Source organism: Podarcis pityusensis, assembly GCF_964106645.2.
Source record: "Podarcis pityusensis genome assembly, chromosome: 1".
NCBI lineage: Eukaryota > Metazoa > Chordata > Lepidosauria > Squamata > Lacertidae > Podarcis > Podarcis pityusensis.
In genome coordinates this window covers 53,500,221-53,527,709 of record NC_138028.1, presented here as the reverse complement: position 1 = coordinate 53,527,709, position 27,489 = coordinate 53,500,221, and the positions used below count along the sequence as shown (strand labels likewise).

Here is a 27,489-nt window from a genome sequence, read left to right as displayed (position 1 = left end):
AATTAATAATGGGTTGAAGTCATTTGATTCCTAATGCATGATAAGTAAAGGAAGAAAGAAAGGATTGTTTGAGGTGGTTTGGTGGCAATGGTTCTTTGAACTGGTTTTACATCTGCCTAGCAACAGTGCTGTGTGAGTGGTGTGGTTTTTTGTTTTTGTTTTACACATTTTACATTTAGCTCCTTAGTTGCTTTCCCATAGGTTACTGCAATTATCTCCGGAAAACACTGCAATCCGACATCTAAGGGTCAGAAATGCCATGACAGGTCTGCGATCAAATCCCTGTGCGTGTGATAATGTCTGTCCATTTTTACAGAAGAGCCCTGCTGGATCAAACCAAAGGTCTGTCGTCACTGTTCCAACAGTGACCAACTAATGTCTTTGGGAAGCCTGCAAGCCGAAGAAGAGCACAGTAACTCTTCTGTTCAAGGTCCCCAGCAACTGGTACTTGGGGGAATACTGGAGTTAATATATTGCTATAGCAATTGATAGCCTTATTGTCCATGAATCCCCTTTTAAATCCATCCAATTTGACGGGCATCACTACATCTTGTGTAGCAAATTCCATAATTTAACTTATGGGCTGTGTCAAGAAGTACTTCATTTGGTCTATCCTGAAACTTCTGTCCCTCAGCTTTCATGTGAGATGGGGAGGAAGCTTCTCTTTTGTCTGCTTTCTCTACCCTTATATCACACCTTTATCCCTCTGTCCTATATTTTTGGAACCACATGTCTAAGTCTGTTATGGCAGGTGTTTGATGCTCCCAGCGTATTACAAAACTAGACTACTAACTGCATTGTTCTGAGTTAATACCAGGGCGCTCTCTCTCTCCCCCTCCTTAAGACTAAGCCCCCCAAAATTAAACAAGCCTCTAAGCCAAAACTGAACAAAAACAGGGCAGTAAGAAAGATATAATTTTTTTAAAAAAATTAAACACCTACATTTTAAATAAGTCCTTATTTTTAATATATTTTCAGTGGTATCTCATCCAGGCAGTTTTCTGAGTTAAATGGCCAGTCCTGTTGTTTCAGCAGCAGAGCTGCATCATGACCAAGCTCAGATTTTTTTGATTTCCTTGGTTTTCCAAAGAGTTTATTATTTTCACATACATACCTGCCATACACTTCATAGTATGATAGGTGATTTTTGCGAGCCCCCTGGGCCTGCGCCCCTGCAGGGGCCACTTTTGCCAACCCCTAGGTATGCCTCTGGTTTTATAGAGACACAATCTAAAATGCTGCTACTGTCACAGCTCCTTGACATCACTGAGAGAAATATATGAGTGCACAAGATGGCTGCCGGAATGCTTGTCATATTCTATCAAAGCGCGTTATGGACGATAGTTATGATCCAGCAGGTTGAGCAAGCAATGTGCTCCTTGTGCAGAGGTATATTGAATAGTGTTAGGGAATGCTAAAGCTGCATCATCACTATGGAGATGGGGAATAAGGAACTGATATCATTTACCAGGTAATGTAGCATCTCCTCCTGTGACCTATCACTGGGTTTGTGCTCTGCATTCAAGAACTGTCCAGTTCACACTGTCTTTCTTCATCAATTTAACTATCTATCTGGGGGGTGCGGGGAGAGAGAGAGGAGGAACTGAGGCCAGTAGATAGGACTTGGCCAAAATAACCAACTGAATTATTGTCAAAATCTGAGTTCTCCTTCTCTGAAAGTGTTTTTTATCTACAAAATAGCACAGCAATCAAGGGCTGTGAAAGCAGGCATTGGGGGCTGTTGCAATGTAAATCTGAACATAAAAAGTGTGCCATGAAAGAATCTCATTTTTACATTAACTCCAGATGAAATTTCTCTTGATAGGGACAACTGAGAAGGCATTTCATCTGGTCCAAACTATCTACAACAGCCTTTAAAAAGGACAACTGTAGGACTGGGGTTTGGCAAGCAGATGGCTTGCATTAAAACCCTATGCAATAAATGTAGTGGCCATCAAGACTATAATTCCTATTAGCTCTGCCTACTGACCATGCTTTGTAGGGCTGATGGAAGCTAGAGTCTAACAATAATGGGAGGGCCACAGAGTCTTCACCCCTGGATTAGATAATTTCATTTGTTAAGTGCCATCATGTCGTTCTGCACATTCCCTATTTAAATGAATTGAGATTGTGCAGCATCGGGGCTTGGTTGATTGTAGTCTCAGCATTCACTTCTATCACAAATTCTATGATCCTAGACATACATACTTGCTGCCTGCTGAAATAAATGGGACTTAATTCAAGTAAATGCTTTGGATTGGGATGTAGAATAACATGATTTACAAAGAAGCTAAGATATGCTAACAGGAGCTTTACAACTAAATTGTTTCACAGAGATACGGCTTATTGACATGCTAAACCCAAGACATATTGTCTAAGAAAAGAGCGTTATAAAAGCTACTTTTATTAGCTTTACTGCAGCCTTGCAAAATTATTGATTATTTTAATCAAATTGAGTCTAATCCCACATGCAAGCACTTTCCATGTCTGGACCAGTTATAACATTTTAAACACATTGTCCCATTTTTTCTCATTCTATTCTTCATATATTGATTTTAATATGATGAGTGCATCCAGCACTGATAATTGTGGCACAGTGTGTGTCATTCTTTCAACAGATGACAAATCCTCTTCCCAGTGCTGTGCTACAAGGATTGGAGAAACAACCTGTCTACAGTGACCAAATAATTCAGCAACATAGAACAGAATGAAAGCCAGCATTCGGAGGTCAATTTCACTTGTGATTGTGAGGATTCAATTGCCTTTGAACCTCTCTTGCGCTATTTATGTGTTTGAGTGTTGGGTTAGGACTAGGAAGATCCGGGTTCAGATTTGCATAAAGCAACAACAACACTGTCAATAATACTAACCTGGATGACTTTGGTACAGTTATCTGCCAGCTCCCTTCAACACATACAACAGGGAGTCTTGTAGCACTTTAAAGACGAACCAATTTATTACCGCGTCGCATTTGGTCAACCAGGCTCCACTTTATCAAATGCATAAAATGTTATTCTCAGTTGGCAGCATGCCTAAGAGGGGGAAAGTAAACAATGAAGTCAAATGTCAATGGTCCCACTGTTTCAAATTTCCTACCTCTATAGCCATATGTATATAATTCTGCCAACAGAGGATAACACTTCATGTTATGAATAGGGATGGGCAAATATATTTAAAACAAAAACATTTATACAATATCTATCATTCATTCATTCATTCATTCATTCATTCATTTATTTCATATTTAATCTATAGAGCTGATTGACCTGGAATATGATGTTCAGGGAGGTGACAAAACAAAAAGGAGTGGCAAAGAGACAGGTCACAGAAACATAGAATCTTAAGAGTTGGAAGGGACCCCAAGGGTCATCTAGTCTAAAACCATTCAATGCAGGAAACTCAGCTAAAGCATCCATGACAGATGGCCATCCAACCTCTGCTCCAAGGAAGGAGCAGTCCACCACCTCTTGTGGGAGTCTGTTCCACTGCTGAACAGCTCTTACTGTCAGAAAGTTATTCCAAATGTTTAGTCAGAATCTCCTTTCTTGCAACTTGAAAAAGGTCAGGGAAGATAGGTCTGCTAATGGCTGCATTCCTAAGGAAACCTGCTTGGCAGTAAGCCCTACTCAAAAGACAGTAAAGTTGAAGTCTGTCTGATATGTAAGAGGAGAGAGAGAGATGTAATGGTGTTTTGATCCTAATAATAATATTATAATAATAATTTATTATTTATACCCCACCCATCTGGCTGAGTTTCCCCAGCCACTTTGGGCGGCTCCCAATCAAATGTTAAAAACAGTACAGCATTAAATATTAAAAACTTCCCTGAACAGTATACTGTTCAATAATACTGCCCATCCAACCAAAGGTACTATATATGCATATTCCAAAGTTGTGGGATGGGCAAATCTGACAATTTTTGTTTCTCTCGGTTTCTCATTTTTCTAGTCATACGTTTAGTTCTCCAGTTTGTGGTTTTTTGAAAAATAAAAAAAGTCACCGTGAAAATTCACCAGCATTTTAGTGCAAATTTATTCTAATACATTTTGTATGCAATTTTATATAATATAATTCATTCTTGTCTGCTATTTTCATTAATACATGTATTTTAATGCACAGTTTATCCTAGTATATATGCTGTCATACACTTCACTTGGCTGGTAAACTGCACTGCAAAATTCAAAGGAGAATTTGGAGGCAGGTGGCAGCTCTGCAGCTGTCTCTCTTCTTCCTGCTGTCGCTGTGTTGGCAGCAGCACCTCTGTCCTCGTTCCCCTTCCCCCACTGCCCCCAATTCCTCCTCTTGCTCCCCAGCACCCTCTCACACTTTTTTAAAAAAAACGCTCCATGAATGTGAGAGGGATCTTCATAAGCATTGGGGAGTTCTTTGGGCAAAAGATAACAGAGCTCAGCCTCCTAGAATGCTCAGTGGATTTAGCCAGATATAATTCTAGATAATTGTTCTAGTGATAACTGACTCAGATTTTTTTGTTTTACCAGTGGTGGACTTTGGTAATACGGTGCCCTGAGCAAGGACAACTTTTGGCGCTGCCCCCCAAAATATTTTTATTTTCACAATAATTCCTTTTGGTACAGTTGCGTTTTAATGCATCTTCTCAGTAGGTACTCATATTATAATTATTTGGTGCCTCCTCAGCTCAGCGTCCTATGCAGGGGAACGATCTGAACTGCCCTAAATCTGACACTGGTGTCACTGAATAGGCAGTCTTGAATGCATCATACACCTAGTTTAGAAAATTCATTTGTAAATCTTCTAAAACAATAACACTATTTTTTCGCAAGTTTAGAACCTAAATAAGTTGAGTTAAATTAAAAATCAGGAAGGAAAGCTCATGTATTATATGGAAATTCATCAAAACCATCTTTTTCGCAGTGCTCTAATAAATGGATTTGTAAACTGAAAATAATACCTTGCTCATCTAACTCCCAAAGCAGGCTCCCATCCTCCTTTTCCAGATGAGAGATAACCAGAACTAGGCTGAAGATTAAGGGAAGGTAACTGGATATATTTATTTCATGGACTTATAAAAGCAACTTTGCCCCTCACATGTATAAGTAACATTTTATGCCACAGAGAAACTGACATAAGGACTTTGTTTTGCTCACTCTTAGAGGAAAACTTTGTGGAAATTGCAAGTGCAGCAAAATATTAAGACAAAACATTTCTTGTTTCTGTTGAAAGTGAGTGTTACATTGAAGAAAACATAGAAATATGTTATCATTGTATACTAGCCAAAGTCTTATTCTATAGTTCATATCTCAGTGAAATTGTCAGATATATCTAGACAGTGAAGAATGCATAGTCATTAATAAAAACAATGTAATTTTCCTATTGACTTGCAACTTTATGCATAACTATAATGCTATAATGCTGAAGTGCATGTTGGTTTAGTCCTACAGGAGTCAGAGAATCACAGAACAGCAGTTGGAAGGGATCCCAAGGGCCATCTAGTCTAACCCCCTGCAATGCAGGAATATCAACTAAAGCATCCATGACAGATGGCCATCCAACCTCTGCTTAAAAACCTCCAAGGAAGGAGAGGCCACCACCTTCTGTGAGAGTCCATTGGTTAGAGTCCTAGGCATGGTCCATAGCTTCTGGAGCAGCAGAAAACAAGCTATCATATCTCCTCTCAGTCTCCTCTTATCCAGGTTAAACATATCCAAGTCCCTCAATGGTTCCTCATATTGTGGGCTGTGGATTACACTAGCTTCTGTAGTCCTGGATTATAGATTTTGAAAGTAAATGTTTCAGAATTTTCTCTGATACAAGGGCACATATCTTAACACAGACAACTAAAAATGTTAACTTTTTAAAAAAATAGTTGAAAAATAAATTATGCAGAAATAGATTAGAAGTCAGGTCATTTTCTGTGTTTTGAGAGCTGCATATCCATGTATCGGTAGCCACTATACCTAACTGGGTGGACGGTTTCTCCCACTGATACAGACCCCACATTTGCAAGAATACAGGAGTTAGAACAGTCCCCTCCTAATCCAACATGCTGTTAGGGTTAAGAGCTGCACTTCCATGGGTTCTTCAAGCAGTGAAGGACTATCCCTGGCAATAGAGAGCCATGCAGGGATGCAATTAGCAGTGCTGCCTCCCCAGCACTGGTGTTACAGAAGCTCACCTGGTACAGGCAGGGCTGCGACGAAGTCAGGGTTGTGTGGATACGTCAAAGTGTGAGATTGGCTCCAGTGGGGCATCTGCATAGCCACAACACCACCACTGCCCTGCCCAGGTAAGCCGAAGTGAAGGCAGCTTCACCTCATCCCACCAGTTATCTACTGGCAGCTATCTAATTAAAGGCTGTATATACACACCATACATTTAAAGCACACTTAAAGCATATGACTTCTCCCAAGGAATCCTGGGAACTGTAGTTTATACCTGACAGAGCTGCAATTCTCAGCACCCTTAACAAAGTGAAGTTCCTAGGATACGTTGGGCAAAGTCATGTGCTTTAGAAGTCATAGCCCTAAGACTATGGTCCTATTATGCCCCTGCTTCCCAAGACAGTAGTGTGCATTACTTAAATCGCTTAACAAAGTGGTAAGCCAGCTCTGCTATGGTGGGTTTTTTTGGGGGGGGGGAGGGTGTGCTTGTATGGTATGCTCAAGCCAGCTGAGTCTGGGGCTTTGAGAGTCTGAAATCTCAAGAGGTTTCTCCTTATCCACAGGTCCAAGTGACGGAATCAGCCTTGGAGATCGTGACCCAGTAATTACTTGCATATCTTTTTAAAGCGTAGGGTTCTGAAACCTCCTTTCAGACATAATACATGTTTATCTTAACTCCCCTAGCTTTAGTTGTGACGGCTGGGTGCAGGGTTTTAAGCAGATGATGCAAAATTGCTGTTCCCTGCTGATTGTAACAACAAAGTTTGCAATTAGTTTAAAGACAAAATAAATTGGACAAGGACAAACCTAAGTAATCAGGTATGTTTTTAAGCCTCATGTGCAAGTAGATTTTTGTAATGTGGAATAAGGGAGATAACATAAAAGTTGGAAAGCTTAAATTTCCCACATTAATATCTGAACTGTGTTACATTCATTTTCTTAAATTATAAAGTTTAGAGAATTCCAACATAGCCCATATATACTGTTTTGAGATATAAAATTCTACTCTGTTAAAAACAACTGGCATTTAAAGGTAGGTTTTAAAAGATTATTTTGCTCTAAAGTAATCCTATTCAACTTTATTTTATAACCAGGGGTTTGATTACTGCAGCATAAATATTTTTTCAGTAATTTAATACAGCCCTGAATAGTACTGAAAACAGAAAGACAGTAATTTTAAAAGCAAGTTAGTTGCCATCAGAAAAAAGATGCACTGGTTTTTATTGGCTTTTAGAAAAAAAACATTCGGGGGGAAAAACATGTAACAAGTACAGACAATGGAGGTGGGGGAGAAATCATCATTAAAGCTTTGCAATTCACAGTGCCAGTTTACAAGGCCATGCTTAAGTGGTTAAAACCAAAAATAATAGAAGAAAAAGGGAGAAGTGTGGGGGATTGGATAGAGAGAGGGATGGGGGCCTTGGCAGTGCCCATAGGACATACACATTGCATAATAGCTCTGAAGATCTCAGAATAATCGTGCTCCTTATGCCTTCAGACAAAAGCAGCCTTTTCATACGCTGCAAGAGAGGAAAGGTTGAGCGATGGGGAGAGCCATCTGGTTCTTCCAGTGTTGTTAAACCCTTGTTGTTGAGATCAGCAAAACTTGTTCAGATATTTGTAACTTTTAAACAGTTAAAAGAAGCTTAGTAAGATGCAATACTGAACTTGAATGAGACCTACATGTATCAAAGCTTCTTACAATTAATTAATGTATAGCTCCTTTTACTTAGTTCATTTTTTAAAAAAAGTAAATAATAGTTAAACTGCAGTTCTTTTGAATGAACTGCACCTGATGCTACAAACCTGTGCCTACTTTCCTGAGAGGAACCTTAAATGGAAACAGTGGGCCTTGCTGTGAGAACTTGCATAGGATTGCACTGAAGACCAAATAACTCATCTGTTCTGGTTGTGTAATGATTGGAAGGCCATTGTTTTTGGCAGACGAAGACTGCAGTTCTATACACACTGACCTGAGAGTAAGTCCCAGTGAACTCTGAGTAGTGTTTACTTCTGCGTAAACATGTATAGGATTGCATTGTTAGATTGCAATCCTATACCCACTTTTTATTTAAATGTATTTATTCTTTATATTTGTAGACCACCTTTCCAGACAAAGTTCTCTGAAGGGAGTACTTAACTGAACTTAACAAGATTTATTTTTTTGAACAGACATAAACAGGACTGTGGTGTAAGGCTGCAAGCCCTATGCTTACTTTCCTGAGAATAAGTCCCGATGAATACAATAAAATATGCTAGTATTTTCAAAACAAATTGTCTGTTTGTTTTTTAAAAAACAAGGAAAATTTCCAGCAACAAGCAATAAAAGAACTCTTTTCCTAGGTAACTTTATAGAGTTCTAGTTTACTTCAGCATTTAACTAGGAAGAACGTTCTTTAAAAAATAAACAAAAGGTTCTAAAGAAAAACCCCCACTGTTGATAGTTCCTTAATTTTTTTAAAATACATACACCTATATATGCAACTAAAAACATATTGCAGGACTGGCTCCTATAAAGCATTAATAATCAACTCATATGTTATAAGGTTATATATTTTAAGTTCATATGGCTAATTAAAAGATTCCCCCCCCCCAAAAAAAGGCATGTGCATCTATAGATAGATAGATAGAGTTGTACATATGTAGGAATATTGTCTCTCCATCTATGAAAAATCACTTGAAAATTCAAATAACATTTATATCAATTTCCTTAATTTATATATATGGTAAATGTTAAAACTTACAATTTCTAAAATGTTACACCTAATAATTAAATACCCTTAGTATATTTAATTATATATTGAGGATTGTTTTTTGGGAGGAAATCTTTAAAATTTGGCAGTTATCCAGTTTGTAGCTCGAATAGCAGGTGTATCTGTATCTGCTGCAAATATTCCAAACTGATTCATTGACTTACCTTTTTTAAAAGCTAATATGAGAATCAGAATTGAAAATGTGAACAATGAAAATTACCAAAAATACATTTGATTTCAGTGTTGGCATTAGTTAAAGGAATTTTCTGTAAATGCTCTTTTGCAAATATTTCAAGGGGTCTTGATTTTTTTTTTTAAATGTAAACTATAGTTGTAAACTATAGTTGTAAAAAGGCTCATGCCTTTTTAAAAATGTATATAGATTTTTTAAAACAGTAGTCAAGAACACAAATTAATCTTGTTTCTAAGTAAACGTGCTTAATTTCTGGCTGCCTACTAATAAGATTCTCTCGTATAATACATTTGTAAGGTAAATTGAAACAATTTTCAAACAGTGTAATTTAAACCATGATTGTTTGTTGATCTACATAGAAATCTTGTATTATGCTATATAATATATTAAATCTACAAGGCAACTCTTAACATGACAACCAAACATGCAAACACCCCAAACACCCCAAATCCATTTTATTGTCTAGTTTCTGAAAATTATATCCTATTTTAAAGTATATATTTATCCAGGATTAGAACACATATACACTGTCACAGATTAATTAGCAAGGAAGAAAAAATAGACTGCTTACAAACATTTTATCATATATCCATGAAATATTAATTTCTACAAATCTATGTTGTAGCATTGATACTCTGTTACTGAAATCTTAATTGTTATTAAATCCATGTGAAAAACAAAACATTCTGTAGAAGGGACTTTATGACTTATATAACGACATTCTAGCACTTTATATTATCAAACGCTGCCTTGGTGATCACTTAAGCTTACATAAGCTGGAAACATTTGTAAATGTATCTGAAGTACTGTCTCAATATCTGGGCCTTACTCTTTACCAATTTAAAAAGAGCAACTTGCATGTTCTGTTATAGCACCATGCTATCATATTGCAAGGAAGCAAAGAATAATATAATAGCCCTTGTGTTATTGTTTCTAGGACAAATTAAAAGCCTTTTTGAATAAGGAAAAAATATAAATAATAAAATAATTCATTAAAATTCACCTTGTGTATAACTCCTTGACAAAATGTCAATATTTACTGGAGTCTATATAAATCAACCCAAACAATTTTAAGAATGATTTTTCAACAGCAAAGGTTAAAAATGTTTAATATTTGGTTTCGAATGAACTAGGAATGATGTACATACTGTATAAACTTACAGGCAGGGTTGTAGGATATGCTCAGATTGTAATATGATAAGCTCCTGATTACATAAACACGCCTTAAGGGGGAAATTGAGGGGAAAATAAATTTAAGTTACTCCTGCCTCTTAAGGTTTATGAAGCCAATTTCTGTTGTAGTCATGGGCCAGGAATCCAAGAGCTTCTTTGGGCATGGAACAGGACAGGTCCTCTTTAGATGAAAGATCTTCACACCATATCAGCATTTGCTTTTTATACTTATCTCCATTTCAGGAATGGTTTTCAAAAAATATAAGCCCAAATTTCCCTTAGGCCAGAGCTGAGGAACCTGGGACTCTCTAGATGGAGTCCAACTCCCATCAGGCCTAGCCAGCATGGCTCTGGTCAGTGGTTGGCAGTAATAATAATAATAATAATAATAATAATAATAATAATAATAAATTTTATTTATATCCCGCCCTCCCCAGCCGAAGCCGGGCTCAGGGCGGCTAACAACAATAAAACAGTATAAAAGTATAGCAACACTCTAAACAACACTCTAAAATCATTCATTATAAAATTAATTAATTCAGGCCACTGGCAACCATTGGGCCAGAGCTCCGCGAAGATTGCCGAGGGCGGGAGTCAGGCTGTGCCCTGGCCAAAGGCCTGGTGGAACAGCTCTGTCTTGCAGGCCCTGCGGAAAGATGTCAAGTCCCGCGGGGCCCTGGTCTCTTGTGACAGAGTGTTCCACCAGATCGGAGCCACAGCCGAAAAAGCCCTGGCTCTAGTTGAGGCCAGCCTAACTTCTCTGTGGCCTGGGACCTTCAAGATGTTTTTATTTGAAGACCGTAAGTTTCTCTGTGGGGCATACCAGGAGAGGCGGTCCAGTAGGTACGAGGGTCCTAGGCCGTATAGGGCTTTAAAGGTTAAAACCAGCACCTTAAACCTGATCCTGTACTCCACCGGGAGCCAGTGCAGCTGGTGTAGCACTGGGTGAATGTGATCTCGCAGCGAAGACCTCGTAAGGAGTCTCGCTGCAGCATTCTGCACCCGCTGGAGTTTCTGGGTCAGTCTCAAGGGCAGCCCCATGTAGAGCGAGTTACAATAATCCAGTCTGGAGGTGACCGTCGCGTGGATCACAGTGGCTAGGTCAGGGTGAGAGAGGTAAGGAGCCAACTGCTTAGCTTGGCGGAGATGGAAAAATGCCGCCTTTGTTATAGCTGCAATCTGCGCCTCCATGGAAAGGGAGGTGTCGAAGATTACACCCAAACTCTTAACGGACAGTGCTGGCACTAATTGTGCCCCCGCAAGAGATGGGAGTTGCCCCCCCAATCCCATATCGCCCCGTCCCAGCCACAGGACCTCTGTCTTCGAAGGATTTAGCTTCAACCGGCTCCCACGTAACCATCCAGCCACAGCTTCCAAACATCTGGTCAGTGTCTGGGGCCAAGTCAGGATGGCCATCCATCAACAGATAGAGTTGGGTGTCATCGGCATACTGATGGCAACCCAGCCCAAAACTCCGAACAAACTGGGCGAGGGGGCGCATAAAGATGTTGAAAAGCATCGGGGAGAGTATCGCACCCTGAGGTACTCCACACACCGAGGAGTGGCGCGATGACAATTCCCCCCAAGCGCCACCCTCTGTCCCCGACCAGAGAGAAACGAGCGCAGCCATTGAAGGACTGTGCCCTGGATCCCCACGTCGGCAAGGTGGTGGTCCAGAAGTTCGTGATCGACCATGTCGAAAGCTGCTGACAGATCTAGAAGAATCAGCAGCCCCGACCCGCCTCGATCCAGCTGTCTACGAAGATCATCTGTTAGGGCGACCAGAGCCGTCTCGGTCCCATGACCAGCGTGGAAGCCGGACTGGAATGGATCCAGAGCCGATGTTTCATCCAGAAACCCACCAAGCTGTTCAGCAACCGCTCTCTCAATCACCTTACCCAGGAACGGAAGATTCGAAACCGGGCGGTAATTGGATAGATCTAAAGGATCTAATGATGTTTTCTTTAAGAGCGGGCGCACCACTGCCTCCTTCAGTTCCCCTGGGAATGTCCCCGTGCCAAGGGACAAATTGATGATATCCCCCAGGAGGGCCCGCACCTCGTCTGGACACGCTCTAATCAGCCAAGACGGGCACGGGTCAAGAGGATGGGGCGCAGATTGGAAGGGGTATGAGCGTATCCATATCTCAATCCCCTTCGCCTATAACATCTGCCCCCACCGCCATACCTCCCTCACCCCTCCACGGTAGCAATCCCAAGCCTCATAGTAGCCTCCATTGATGGCAATTAATGTTATTCTTTCGCAGCCTAAAACAATAAAACCTTAAAACAATAAAAACAAAAAACAAAAACAACCCAGAAAGCAATAAAACAATACCAATAAAAACTGCAAAATAAAACTGCAAAAACTGCAAAAAACTGTATAATCAGATTAGACCAGATTTAATAGTGATGGCCAAACTTGGCCCTCCAGCTGTTTTGGGACTACAATTCCCATCATCCCTGACCACTGGTCCTGTTAGCTAGGGATGATGGGAGTTGTAGTCGCAAAACAGCTGGCAGGCCAAGTTTGGCCATCACTGGACCAGAAAGTCCTCTAGATGTTGTGGACTTTGGACTCCCATCAGCCCCAGCTGACATGGTCAAAGCTCAGGGATTATGGGAGTTATAACCCACAGCATATGGAGGCACCACATTAGCTATGCAAAAGTGAAATGCATGCACCATTTTATGTGTTTGTAGCACCTATGTGTTTGTAGCACCTAAGACGCAATCATCTGTAGCTATCTGTCTACAGATATGTAGAGATAGATAGATAGATAGATAGATAGATAGATAGATAGATAGCTATTTGGGGAGGAGTTCTGCTGAAATAAATTAACCCTGAACAAGCCCATATCATGAATGTCTAATCTATTTCTTTAAGTCTGTCTTTCTAAATATATTCAGTCCTCAAACACAGAAACAAAGTTCCATTTTTGCTGATCAATAGGACTTGCATCCCAGTCATTTATTTCAAATCACAGTGCCAGGAACAGGCAAATGATAACAAAGTAGCTTTGAATATTGAGGACCCCATTAGAGCCATATCACCACCAAGATAACTCTAGAACATTTCCCAGTATGTACTGGGAGCACACTGTGATATGTTATGTACAGGTGTCTAACCTATGGCCCTCCAAATGTTGCTGGACTACAACTCCCACCTTCCCTGAATATGCTAGCTGGGGCTGATGGAGTCCAACAACATCTGAAGGGCGATATAGATGTATTTGGTTTGCTGCTAAACAACATAATATTTATATATGTGGTAGGCAGGTTCCATCTCACAAGTGAAATTTTGCAATTGGCTTGGGATAGCCTTGTTCCCAATGTTACTGAACTCATATCATTATATCATTAAAACCATGAGGTGAGTTTAGATATACTGTGGTTCAGAATTTTTTCAAGTAAAAATCCCCCCTCAAGGCTCTAACAGAAGCCAGTCTGTAATACCCCACTCTCCTCCTCAGACCATTACAGCATAACACTTTCATGGCCTAAAAGCGTTTAAGGAACACCGACTAAAGTAAATTCTACCAAAATCAGTTTCATCTTTTTCCAGAACCCTGTGTCACAACAGAGGCATAAGTCGACAGACCTGGCTCACATAGTTATAGTTACACATCACGCTATTTTAATGGTGCATGTCGGGGCCTTCAGTGGAGGCTATTGACTTCACTCCACTTTGTAGGTACCAGTGAAGCATTTAAGCAGGGCTGGATTAACTGTTAAGCAAAATAAGCATGTGCTTAGGGCATCAAGGGAAGGGGGTCACCACAGAAATTTTCCATTGCCGAATTTACCATGGACCATATGCTGCAGCTGAACCGGGTTCTACAAAAAGGCACCCACAATAAATAAATAAAAGACATACATAAGTATATATATAGATACAATAATAAAAATAGGAATAAAATAGTAATGATAGAGATTAATGATATACATTAATTTTGGGCATACAACATTAGAATTTGGTAACTGGTAAGCTGCCACTCTGTCCACTGACGCTCAAGTCTTGGTCATGTTGGCTGTCCCATATTTTATGGTTTATTATTGTTTCTATTTTGAATTAGATATATAGGGGGGCACCAAAATCTTTTAAGTGCTTAGGGCCTCAAACAGTCATAATCCAGTCCTGCATTTAAAGCTTGTAAATTTACCTTTTTTCTAGCTTATGACAGAACTGTTTATTATTAAAATGTTTGGTTAAGACATTTAAAAACATTACTCAGGGAGTTTCCTAATTTGTTATTAAGAGGGGAATATTTCATTTCCTCAACCAACTGGAAAATTGTGCTATGCTATATTAACATGAAGCAGACTGTTGCTTTATTGTTACGAGTGGTAGGAAACAGAGGTTTAAGAAGGATAAGATTTTACAGGCTAGCTTTTCCTCAAAATGGTGTGCCTGAGTTCATACAGCTTGTGTCAGGTAATTCCCCCCACCCCCAATCTAGTTGTGCTTGTCTTGTTCATGCCACTTGTTTGCCAGCACACAAATAAAAAATAGAGTATATTGGTATAATAGTGGTATATTTTATATTTACTCGTTTAGAAGACTTGTAATAGTACTTTTGGTAATTGTGAGCACTCCAGTTAACATTTTTTACAATACAGTCTTTTGAGTTTGTTTGTTAAAAAAACAAAAAAACCCAGCATATCAACTGTCCTATCCATTTTCATTCTACCCTTCCTTTTACCCTTAATAACTTGACCAAACCATCAAAAGGCACACAACAAGAAATCAGAATAGTGAGGGAGGGAACATGAACTATGCACTTGAATTTAAGTGTCAGACAGGTTATCAAAAATATGAATCTTTTAATTGAACTGTTCAAAACTTGGGAAGATCCCCTTTTTGAACATGTCAGAAATATTTTTATAGGCTCAACAGGTAATACCTATATAAGGCTGATTAGGCAGGTTCAAGATGTCAGTGATCTTCATGCATCATGGAATCAATTACAGACTCTATAAAACATGGGAACCCAAGGTGTAGTGAAATTTGTCTTCCAAGGCATCCCTAACTCCCAGATCCACTGGTTGGAGAATATTAGGATGGGACAAAAGTGTCCCTCCAATGGTGGCTGGTATCTATGCCCTGGCAGCCCCCATAAATCTAGCATTTCAGAGACAGTAGACCACAAAATGGGACATTCCAAAGATGGGGCAGGGATGGAGATAGCTTGGATTTATTGGAACTAACACCCCTCCATTCTGCTGAGAGGGTCCAGGAAGAGGCCCAACAATTATGTCAGCCCGAGATGCCGTAAATAATGCCCCCTTTGAAACCAAAATTTCAAATTTTCAAAACACAAAGAACTACAAGGACAGGAGTAAGAAAAAGAACCCACCCTCTTACCCGCTTTGAGAGTGGTGGTTATTCTGTCACCACCAGTTCAGCTGTTAATCGAAATGCCCTCTGCTTCAGTCTAGTCATTTAAAATCTCTTGCTGGAGAGATGAGTTTAAAGCGGTCACTACTAGAGGAGACCCTGGCAAAAGTAGTTCATTAAATGCATACACAATTAAGTATAAATATTTTTATACTTTCTTTTGGAGGGCTGGGTAGGTTCAGGGAAAGTTAGATAGTCTATGGCCTGGTTAAAATGTGTTGTTGTTTAGGATGACATAATCTGTCAATTTCAGTTCTCTCAGCAGAGCGGAAACTAGGCTTTATTTCACCCTGGTCAAAGACCCTGTTTGGCAAACACCCCATGCACATTTCTGTACACACACACACACACACACACACACACAGGCTTCACCCAGGGCAAAAAACCCCAGCTAGCCCCGACCCCCCCAGTAGCTATGGCACTGCTCTCAGTTTCTCATTTTTCCAATATTAAATTCAGTTTTCCATATCTACAGCAACATGTCACTTGTTTTTAAAATCCTGGTGAAAATTCAGCATTTTTGTGTAATACCCCCCCCAAAACAATTTTATATGCAGTTTAGCCTAACTCGCACATTTTTGGAAGCAATTTCCTCCTGCTATAATGCATTTTGTGTGTTAATTTCACCAATGTATTCATTTTTATCCACACTTCCCCTTAATATGTGCATTTTTTCTAAACATTGGTTGGTGAACTACATAGCAAAATTTAGATAAATACAAATTTCGAAGGACAGCTGTGTTTTGGTTTGCAAATGAGACCTGAATCAAAGTTATCCATCATTCCTAGATGCCATGTAATGCAATGCTAAGCGTGTTTATTCAGAAGTATGCCACACAAAGTTTAATTATATTTAATCCCTGCTAAATGTGCTGCCTTAAACATTTACCAGTATATAGGTGCTTGCTTCACTGTTTCAAGGACCATAAGTGCTACCATGTACCTTCTCTGCCCTCCCATTATAGAATTCATTCATGGCTGAGTCCGAACCTTTCTGCTTTAGACATTGTTTTATATTTGTAACTGATCATTCCTATAAAAAGAGCCCAAATCCACAGTTTAGCCTCACAACCATCCATGACGTAGACTAGGATGAAAGATAGTATCATGTCCAATATCATCCAGTAGGTTTGGCAAACTGGCCTGTGATTTCCTACCTCCAAGCCTAACACTCTAGCCCAGCCCTCCCCAACCTGATGCTGTCATAGATGTTTTGGACTACAGTTCCCATCAGCCCATGCCAGAATAGTCAGGGAAGGCTGCTCTAGGCTCTCGTAGGTCTCACAGAAGATTCTTCTATATGGACAGATATTTTATAGCAAGGGATAGGATACAATATTTCTGGAAAATTTGATAGTTGACTTTTAGTTTCTTTCCTGCTTCTCTTAATGTGGCTGCAAATTGTCCAGAGTTCCTCAAATAAAAAGTAAAAATAAATAATCCACAACTGTTACTGCTGTGTAACAGCAATTTATTACCAAGGAAAGTGGTTCCAACTTTCCTGGGACTCTGCACCATATAGCAAATTTCCCATTATTCTCCTACCTCTTGTGTGTTTTATTTCTGGCTCCTGATTAGACAAATTACAGTCTGGATTGTTGTCACTGTAAAGGTGCAGCAGATGTTGGGTCCAAGGCATTTTTTAAAAAATTGGTGTTTATTACTGTTAAATATTTCCAAAGCAAGAAGTAAGGAAACTGAATTTGTCTTTAATTCTGATACTTACTTTCTGTACTTGGGTGTTTGACTTGGGCCTATTCTTTTACATTTTGTGAGGGACTTAGTTAGAATTACTTAGAATTAGAGTACCATAGAGTAAGATATTTGACGAGAAAATGAAGTAACCTGCACAAAAAATGAAAAGGCTAGACTTCTCTTTTGCTCCCATTCTGCATCAAAAACCCTTCTCCATACACCAGTCAGCATTACTATCCCACACAGTTCTAGAGAGGAACACAAAAGCAATAACTATTTCCCAGAGGTTATTCAGAAAATAAATTATGAGACTATATAGGATAGCCCCTATACCTGACACCTCGACAGAGGAGGAGCAACAGGAAGGAACGGGGTGGATGAGTTGGTAGCTCTCTGTTTGCAGGAATCTTGAGTGGTGTTCAGTGTTAGGGGTCCATACCATACATTGAAAGCCCATGGCATCCCCAAAGAATCCAGGGAACAGGGGTAGATCCCTCACCAAGTTATAATTCCCAGCACCCTTAACAAACTACAGTTCTAATGTTTCTTTGAGGGAAGCCATGAGTTTTAAATGTGTGTTAAAAGTGCTTTAAATGTATGGTATAGTTCAGTTTTTATGACACAAAATTATGCAGGCAGGCAGACAACTTTTTTTTTTAACTAGCTAATTGGCCCGTTCAGAACAAGTAGGTTCTGAAGTAGGAACAAGAAGAAGAATTTGGATTTTCTTCTTCTTCATTCAGTTCCCATGTGGGACACTAACCTGTAAATAGACAAATATAGGGTGGTAACCAAGATTATTCATACTCAAGAGTAGACTCACTGAAATAAATGAAGTCGACAGATTTCGGTGGGTCTAGAGTATTACCAGCTTGGATACACTCAAAATGGCAAAGGGAGAAGGCAGGGGCTAGGGAAATGGCTGCGTCAGCCTGAAGCTGGCACAGCAATCGAGCCCAGATATGACATCAGTGAGTCTGGTTCAGGATCCAGTAGATTTGAGGCTGGCTCAGCTCCTCTTTGAAATGCCCTGTTTGGAGACTTGTCACCTGCTTCTGTTGCCAGAGATCCCACTGGCAGCACTCACTCACACATGTTCAGTTTGGGCTGAAGGAGGAGCTCCACACCAGAGAAGTGATGATGGCAGAAGCCAAGCACCAACACCCCAGCCCAGCACAAGGGGGGGAAGGTTAGACTGCAATGTTAGTTAAGGAATTGTTTTGGCAATGAGTGTTTACCAGAGCCTCAAACCATGTGCTTTAAACAGCTATGCTTCCTATACGTAGGTCTGGTAAGCATGTAATTTATCAGAATATTTTACAAAGCATTTTGAGGCCCAGAATGTTTTATGGCCAAGGACACAGCAGGAAGAGGGGAAAAGAGGGATACAGAAAAATATCAGTTATCTCTCTCTCTCTTTGATAGCCGAAGCAAGTGATTGCGGTTGCGTGAGAGGCCGTTTACCTAAATTATAGAAAGAGAGATTTGGCTCAACTATAAGGTGGTGAAAGATAGTATCAGTTTCCCCTAATTTCACATTGTCTTGGTGAGAGATAGGATAGACAATTAGGAATTAGAAGTTTACAGAAAAATGAAGTTGCATTTATTAATTTTCATAGAATCCTAAAAATATTTTATTACAGTCAGAATAGTAAAAGGCTAGGACACTATTTTAAAAGCAATATTCAATTGTATAATGGGTAAAGTGGATATATTTAAAGTGATATTTGGTAACTGTCACTGGATTTTAGTTATGAAACATGCCCTTCAGTTTAGGTGTACATGCAATAGCTTTAGATTTACATGACGTAACTATTCTTTCAATTTCTTTAAGCTCCCCTCATCCCCAAAATTATGTTTTCTTAAAAACTGGATTTTTAATGCTCTGATTCTTTTTATGCTATTTTACATATTGTATTTTATGGTTTCATATTTGTGAGCTACCCAGTTAACTATATTAGTGAGCGGCCCATAAAATGCCATTATATACATGTATCAGCATCATTTATATCTTTAGAATAATTTATTTTTAAAGTGTGCACCTGTAAGAGTAGGTGAACACCCTACCCCACCCCACAAAGCCCTAAGAGACTCTGGGCCACTAAGGAACAAGGACAAAAGTGGCAGGAGCAAAAGTGAAACCAATGCAGGTACTCTCACAGACTTAAGATGGAGAAAACAAAATACTTTGCAGGTATTAGAGCAGATTTTCAAAATCCTCTATGTTTTTAAGAAGCCTGAAAAGTGTTAGTAGGAGTCCCAAGCAAAGAGGTTTCTATAAAACGTCAGGCTCTTGAGCACCATGCTATAATCTTCAAAAGGCATTTTCAGTTATTCTTAGTCTGCTGCTTCTAGGAAATGGCTGTACCCCAAATTTCTGCTGTATACAATAACATAAATCGGGGGGGGGGAGTGCATTATTGGAGTCTATGCTTGTTTTGTGCCAATAGATAAGTTTTTGTAGACCAACAGGTCGTTACAGAAATTGTGTTGGTTTGTTGTTTTGAATCAAGGGATACATATTGAATAAATTTTCAAGGGTTACAATTTTCCTATTAAACACCGCCCCCCCACCTGAGATATTGTACAAAATCTGTGAGCACTTCATTCATTCTGGTTTTTTCTTCATAGGACGAGTTAAGGATACAAAATAAAATTAGGCAGGAAATAGTTTTTATATATAAAATGCTAATAACTAGCCCAAAGTATACACAGCAAAAGTAGAAACAAAAAACTGATGGGAAGTGTTTCCTAGTTAGTGTTATGTCCAACTGTTTCCTTCGTTCTCACTACCTTTGAGATCACCTTCGAAATCAGGGAGGAGCATGTGAATTGCAACAGTTCGACGGAGCTGAAACTCCATTGGAAGGGCGGGTGTTAGGCAACATTTATACCAACATTAATTCTGGAAAATTAAAGTCCGAAAAAAGTGATTTCAAGTAACTGGTTTAGCTTACATCCTAAGTTTTCCATTTGAAAACTAAAAAGGATGCCACTTATTCTCTATAAAATGAAAGCCTTTAAAGGGTCTCATTCTGGATACAGTGCACATTCATTGCCTTAATAATGGATGTGTTTGAGATGGTGAATGGGGAAAAAAATTAAAAATGAACAAATCATGAAAATAGTGGATCTGCAGTTATTGTATTTGTGAAATACCTTGCGGACAAAAAAGGGGTACAAGAAAAAATGCGAACACCTTGCAGGAACAAATTATGTACTATATATATAAGCATTCAAGCAGTATTATTGTATAACATATACAGTATTATAAACCAAGGGAAAAATAAGAGTAAAACTGTTTTATTTTGAAATGAATGCTTATAATAGGATATAGGAGAGGCAATAAGGAGCAGTATCTTCCAATTTCCTCTTCCCTCAAAACAAACCACTACTTACAACTCATATTATTTTTATTTTCCAGGCACAAAGATTATATAGGATTTCAATTTTTCTATTTTTCAAAGAAGGAGGAAAGTGCAGTGTATATATAGTTTAAACAAACCCCCCCCCCACAGGTTATAGTGATGAAGAACATAGGCCCCACATTTCAAAAAATATATATTTCAGGTATAGTAATACAAACTTTTGTAGTTCAAGGGTCCTGACTGTTTTTAAAAATACAAAAAGTAGTTTTTGTAATTGCAACTGATTGTCTGGTAGATTTATTTTTCTCTCTCTTTAGTTTTACAGAGACTGTTGGGAAATCCTTTCAGCAAATGCCAGTGATGGATTAAAGAAATGAGCCCCCTTTTACTGGTAAGGCATTGGTTTATTACCTAATTTTTTTGATGGAATAAGAAAATAGTTACACCATAGTTCCATAATATATTATTTGGCCTTTAGACTAATAAACCACATAAACCCTGACTGTTATTTTTGTGTAAGGTATTGTATACAGAAAAAAGCGAGTTAAGGTTGTTCTAGCATCTAGCAAAGTGTGAAAGGATGGTTAAGCAGACATTGAGTTACCCCATGAAAAGCCTAAGAATAACGTAACATTCAGTATGTAATGCTCAGTATGTATGTGAGACAGATCCATATGAGAAAATGCAAAAACACAGTTCCAGGTGAAAGGTGGTTTTATTTTGGTTATGCAAGAATTCTAAAAACAGTATTTCTCAACCAGAGTGATTTGGTAAACATTTTAAAAATAAAGCAGTCTGTCTTGATAAGAAGCACTGTCCCACAAGATACATTTGCCATACAACCCCTGCTGAAATGGTAGTCGTAGAAGGCCTTTTCTGCAAATGTCATTCTTTTCTTTGGACATGTGCTTGGAAAGCTCCCAGTGGATTGAGCCCCAAAGTACGATTTTTTAAAAAGGCTAGTTAATTAAAAATAGGCTGTTGTGTAAGAAAATTTTGGGTTTACTGGCTTTGGTTGCAATGGTGTTTCTTAAGATCAAATTGTCAATTTTAAAAAGTTATGTGATTTAGAGGACATAAAGAGCTGTGTGTGGTGGCAGGGTGGAGTGAGGGGGACGGCATTGGGGGTATTATTTTCCTGACCTAATCTGTACCTTAGATAATTTCATGTAATAGCAAAAATTGTGGGATAAGGCCTGTTAAAAGTGTAAGGTATGCTGCTCCAAATCAGTTGTATATTTCACTTTGATTACGTATTATTAAATTCTGGTTACTAAAATTTGATGTTCATGGTAATGTTTAAAAACAACAACAAAGGTTTAGGACAGTAAAAACTCCATGCTATTGTGAAATCTTTTAAAGGCAAAAGCAAAGCCTTCTTACCTTTTGGTAAAATAATTGCACACTGACTGAAAGCTGCAGAAAAGTGATTCTGTATGCAGTTCCCTATGATAAAAAAATACCTATAAAAAAAAAAGTAATGAAGGTTTACAGTTTGTGTGTGTGTGTGTTTTGCCTTTGTGAGGAGACAGAGAAATAGTTCTGCTTGAAGCCAGAAAGACATATACCATTATGAAATGGTATGGTTGGATCCTGTCAAAATATTTCTACTTCTTAATTTCAGATTTAATCTATTGCTAGAAAAATTGTCAATATTTTAAAGCACCTGAGGCGTATTTTTCCTCAAGTGCTTTTGTTAATATCTAGAAATGTATGCAATAAGTCAACATTCCATTACTCATGCAACTTTTATTATTAAATAAAGCTTTCTGTACCAGGGTTAAAATTACTTAATAATGTTACTCTGAAATTCTTCATTGACTTGAAATAGAGAAATAATATTAATAAGACAAAAATGTAAAAATTAATTGAAATCCAAAAAAGAAGGCCTTTTTAACAGGCCAGCTTTATAAACTTTAATTCAAATAGTGCAAACTACATAAACTGTCCATCTTTTCTTTGAGACAGATAAATATATACAGCTGAGCAGTTCTATAGTTAAATATGGGTTATAAGGGGAGGCCTGTTATATTTCATGTTCCTGTTCACACAGTCTTTGTCCCATGTTGTCCGTTGTGGCTTTAATCTATGTATTAAAATGCTTGTAAAATGATTGTGGCTTGTTTGTAAATGAAAAAGGTAGAGCTCTGCACGCCTGACTGTTGAAGGATTTGGTTTTTCAATGGAAATGTTGATGGACAATTATGTAGTGCTGGCTGTTAAAGAGTTGAGATTCCTGTAGAATTTTTGGGGGTGAAAAACTAGCAAAAATCAATGCACCAAGAAATAAATTATAAATAAGCGTATGGGTATTATTTGAAATGACTTTGGCTTGTATTGGCTTGGGAGATATACAAAGTGTGTCTGTAGAGTCACAAAGGGAAGTTTTTTCTGTCGTTGTTTTAGCCAGGTATCACTTTGAAAACCGCTTTAATGTTCAAAATATTTTGTTGGGAATTAAACTTCGTAAAAATGTGTGGGAGTACGTTATAGGTCAGCTTCATTGAAAGAAGCATGACCTCTAAAATAAATTATAAAGGGGGGGAGGGATTACAACATGACTGTAAGTGACCATATTTTGTCTGTTTTTTTTTATTATGTGTAACAGATTTCTGAGAGATTTGGATTTCTTTTAGGGGTTGTAGCACCAGCTAGGTTTCTGTGTTGTCTGGGAAGCAGATGGTCTCTAGAATTCCTAGCCATGTAACAATTAACATGGCAGTACAAATTAGAATAATTAGACTGATTTTTCTTTGGCAATTATTTTTGAGAGCAGTTATTTCAAATGCAATTAATAATAAATAGTAAGAAGTGTGTACACACAATGCCCATTTCAGTTAAGTCTAGGAAGGCTTGCCATGAGGCTTTGTTTTCCTCTTTCAAATTAGATACTGTTTAATCTGTTTTAAATTGTGGTTGGTTTTGTTTATAGATGTAGTTTGTTGGCTCTTGAAAGACTGAAGGAACTGAAAAGCAGGAGCGTAGTATAGTAATACTGATATATACCTGAATGCATATTTGTAAGGAGAAAAGTAGAATAGCAAGGGTTTTCTAAATCTGCTTTATTTTTCTTATCGGTTTATCTATCTGTATGTCTATATGTATTCTGAGATCTTGGGAAGAGACCTGGTGATTTTAAGAACAAATAGTGAATTCATTTTTTTAAAAAAAGAGGTACTCAGATGGGAGAATAAATTCCACCTGCTGTCTGAGGTACAAAGCAAAAATAATGATTATTATTGATAAAAAGAAACTGTAGTCTCTAGAAGCGTGCAGGAAAACAAAGAACAGTAGACTTAAAACCGAAAACGTTTTATAGTAAACACCTGAGGATGACTGCAGATGCAGATTTGTTACTGTTCTCGAGAATTTTAAAAGAATATTCTTATGCTAAAAAAAAAAATTCCAGGCCCCTCCTTTAGAAGCTCTCCGCGTGTGGTCTCCCCTTTTCACTTTCTCTTGACACTGAGTGTTTTTAACGCGTCGCGTGTGTTGCCTATATTGTGTGAACAGGGATGTGAAGGGAAAGTCGAGGAAACAAGAGTCGAGCCCGATGACACAAAGTTGTTGCCTCTGGGCAACCAAGGGGTTAACTCTGGAGTTGCTGGGCATGTGCAGTGTGGGAATTGTAGGCAGTAAGGATGCTGGGAGATGTCGTAAAACCCGCTCCGGCTTCTTCCTGTAATGGCCGATTTCAGGGATGCTGCAGAGGGATTTTTTATCTCCGGCAAAAGCCCGATTTTCACCGATCCGAATGCAAATGCGGAGCTCGTCCAAATTATGGGTGTCTCGGGATATGCAGCGGCCGATTAAGTGCCCAAGAATGTCCGAAGGCGGAGAAGATTGCTTGCTTTAGGGGCCTCTTGATCGTTGTCTCCAGTATTGATGAAAATGTCGTGATTCCGGTCGCTTCGTTGGCTGCGTGTCATAGCGCCGTTTCAGTTTCTGCTGACTGAGGCTCTCTCTGTGTGTTTGTGCTTCTCCTCGGGGGATGGGGTGGGGGAGGAATTCTGCATTGCTGCAACAGGTTTTGCTTGAAATAAACAGGTTGTTAAATCTGACTTGCTAGGATTTGGGCGCATTAGCTAAACAGCTTGCTGCTGGGAGGGTGGAGTTATTAGCCTTGTGTTATTCCACGTCTTTTGCCTATGTGATTTCATGTTTGCGCTTTCTTTTAGTACATGACACCTTTTTTGTGCCGGTAGAGAGATACCAGGCAATGGCTGATTTTCTGACATTGCTGCTTAAAAGCTTCCTATACAATCACAATGATTTAATATGCAATTGCGCAGCAAAAATTGTGTGTGTGTGTGTGTGAGAGAGAGAGAGAGAGAGAGAGAGACATTTAAATTCAGTTAGGAATTTTCTTATGGCACATAAACTGTTCAGATATTATATATAAGGCAGAAGGAAGCTAACTTGAGATGAGAGAATGCGGTAAAAGCTAAGTCACCCTTTTAGAATATTATGTGATTTTGGTTAGAATAGGTAATGACATGGCATAAAAGAAGATGAGGCTTAACAGTCATTCTGTGGAAGCCAGTTTAGCAATGTCCAAACAGTAATTTCTTTGATTTAAAATTTTTACTGTTCATTGTAGGCAGTTGTATAGGCAAATTTGCACATGAAATGCATTATACTTTATCAGAAAGGGTTAAGTGTATGTTAACATTTGGGAATTGGTAAAAGCAGAAAATAAATTGAAATGTCAAAATCATTATTTTTCTGACCACTCCTGTTTAATAATAATAATTTTATTATGTATACCCTGTCCATCTGGTTTGATAACAGTTTTGTGCAAACGTCTATAAATATGGGGTATGGTCTGAAGGCGCATGAGGCTACCACCTTGCTGAATCCGTGCATGTCTGGATTTGGTCAGTGTCTGGATGGGTGAGAGCCTGGACACATGTATGTTGCCTGGAGTTCCACGATTAAAGGCAGACAGGATACCATAGAATCACAAAATTGTAGAGTTGGAAGGGACCCCTAGGGTTATTCAACCCCCTGCAATGTAGGAATCTCAACTAAAGCATCCATGACAGATGGCCATGTAACCTCTGCTTTTAACCTCCCAAGAAAGGAGTGTCTTATTTACCACCTTCCGAGAGAGTCCATTGGTTAGGGTCCTAGCTATGATTTGGGTCCTAACCTTTGGAGCAGGAGAAAATAAGCTTACTCCATATTCCATGTGACAGCCTTTTAGATATTGGAAGTTGGCTATCATACCTCCTCGCAGTTTCCTCTTATCCAGGCTTACCCAACAACCTCATAAGGCTTGGTTTCCAGACCCTTGTTCATCTTGGTTGCCCTCTGTACATGCTCCAGCTTGTCAATATACTTCTTAAATTGTGGCTCTAGAACTGGACACGGTACTCTAGGTGTGGTCTCACAAGCCAGAATAGAGCAGTACTGTACTATTACTTCCTTTGATTTGGGACACTCTGCTTCTGTTGATGCAGCCTAGAATAGTATGAGCTTTTCTGTTGATGTACCACACTGCTGACTCATGTTAAGCTTGTGGTCTACTAAGACCTCTAGATCTGTTTCACATGTACTACTGGCAAGCCCGGTGTCCTCCATCTTAGATTTTTGCAGCTGGTTATTCCTGCTTAAAGTGTAGAACCTTACATTTGTCCCTACTGAAATTCATTTTGTTTTGGCCCAGTTCTTCAATTTGTTAAGGTCATTTTGAATTCTGAGTCTGTCTTCTGCATCATTGCTACAAGAGACAAGCCTCTTGCTACAGTTCCATTTCCTGCCTTCACCACTGGTAGGAGGTCTCTTACCTGCTCTAGGCCTGGTAAAAGAAAAAGGTGGAAATGCCATCTTGGAAGGGATTTTTCTTTCCTTTGTTCTTTCTTTATCTTCATTTCTTGGATCCACTCTTTCAGCTCCCTTCTATTATCCATACCAGGATTTTCTTCTCTTGGATCTACTTTTGACTAGGCCTCCCTTTGGGCCTACAATCTTTGGAGGCCTCCGGACTTGGGAAGGAAGGCTAGGAAAGGACTGAAACCGAGCAGAAGGGGTTTTCCTTCTCAGGAAGAGACTTTCTTTTCTGTGAGATGGAGCTTTCTCTGGATTCATCAGCGGGATCTGTGGGAACCCAAGCTGCCTGCGCAAAGGAGCCTGGAATTCCCTTGAATTTAGCAGCAGCCCAGGCTGAGGAAGTTTTGGGCGACGTGCAAAGGCCTGATCCAGCAGCTCCAGCAATTCTGGAGGTTGGGCCTCCAGTTACCCCTGAGTGGATTGCCTGGCTAGGACAGGCTTTGGGCCTACCTGCGGCTTCCACGCTCCACCCCCATCCCCACTTGCCACAGACCCATCACGGTCCCTTCAGCCAAGGGCAGCACTGTGGGGTGGGCCTCGGGAAAGCACTCATGGTTCAAGCAAGGCTGGGAACTGGCAGGATGCCAGGAGGAGGAGAGCTGATCCCTTCCTCCTCAGAATACTACTCTTCTTGGAGCAGCCCCTTGTCCCCTCATAGTGGCTAGGAGGAGGCAGGGGCCCCAGCACAAGTGATGCTGGATGCTGAGCAGGGGAGAAAGGGGCCTTGGCAGAAGGGCCTACAGGAGAACTGAACCTTCCCTTTCCCCATGGGCAGCCAGTTCAGAGGATGCCTCATGCCCTCAACCCCTTCATCATCCAGGCTTACATCCACCTCTTCAGACAGGGATGACGGTGAGCTTTCCCCAGATGAGGAGGAGGGGGAGCATCCCCCCGACTCTTTATGAGCCCAGACATCAAGCAGCTCTTGGGAAAGGCTG

The 27,489-nt window shown here is 39.5% G+C and overlaps 1 long non-coding RNA gene across 4 annotated transcripts in view; it reads left to right on the top strand.

Moving 5' to 3' along the window:
* The window catches only part of LOC308475335, a 106,994-nt gene that overhangs the window by 68,015 nt on the left and 11,490 nt on the right, over positions 1 to 27,489 (top strand). For 3 of the 4 annotated variants that reach the window (XR_013985117.1, XR_013985118.1, XR_013985120.1), the window contains one exon: positions 21,037 to 21,110. This is a non-coding gene — a long non-coding RNA (uncharacterized lncRNA). Of the gene's footprint in view, positions 1 to 21,036; positions 21,111 to 26,949; positions 27,404 to 27,489 lie in introns of those variants that run through there. The other variant, XR_013985119.1, reaches the window with a different exon arrangement.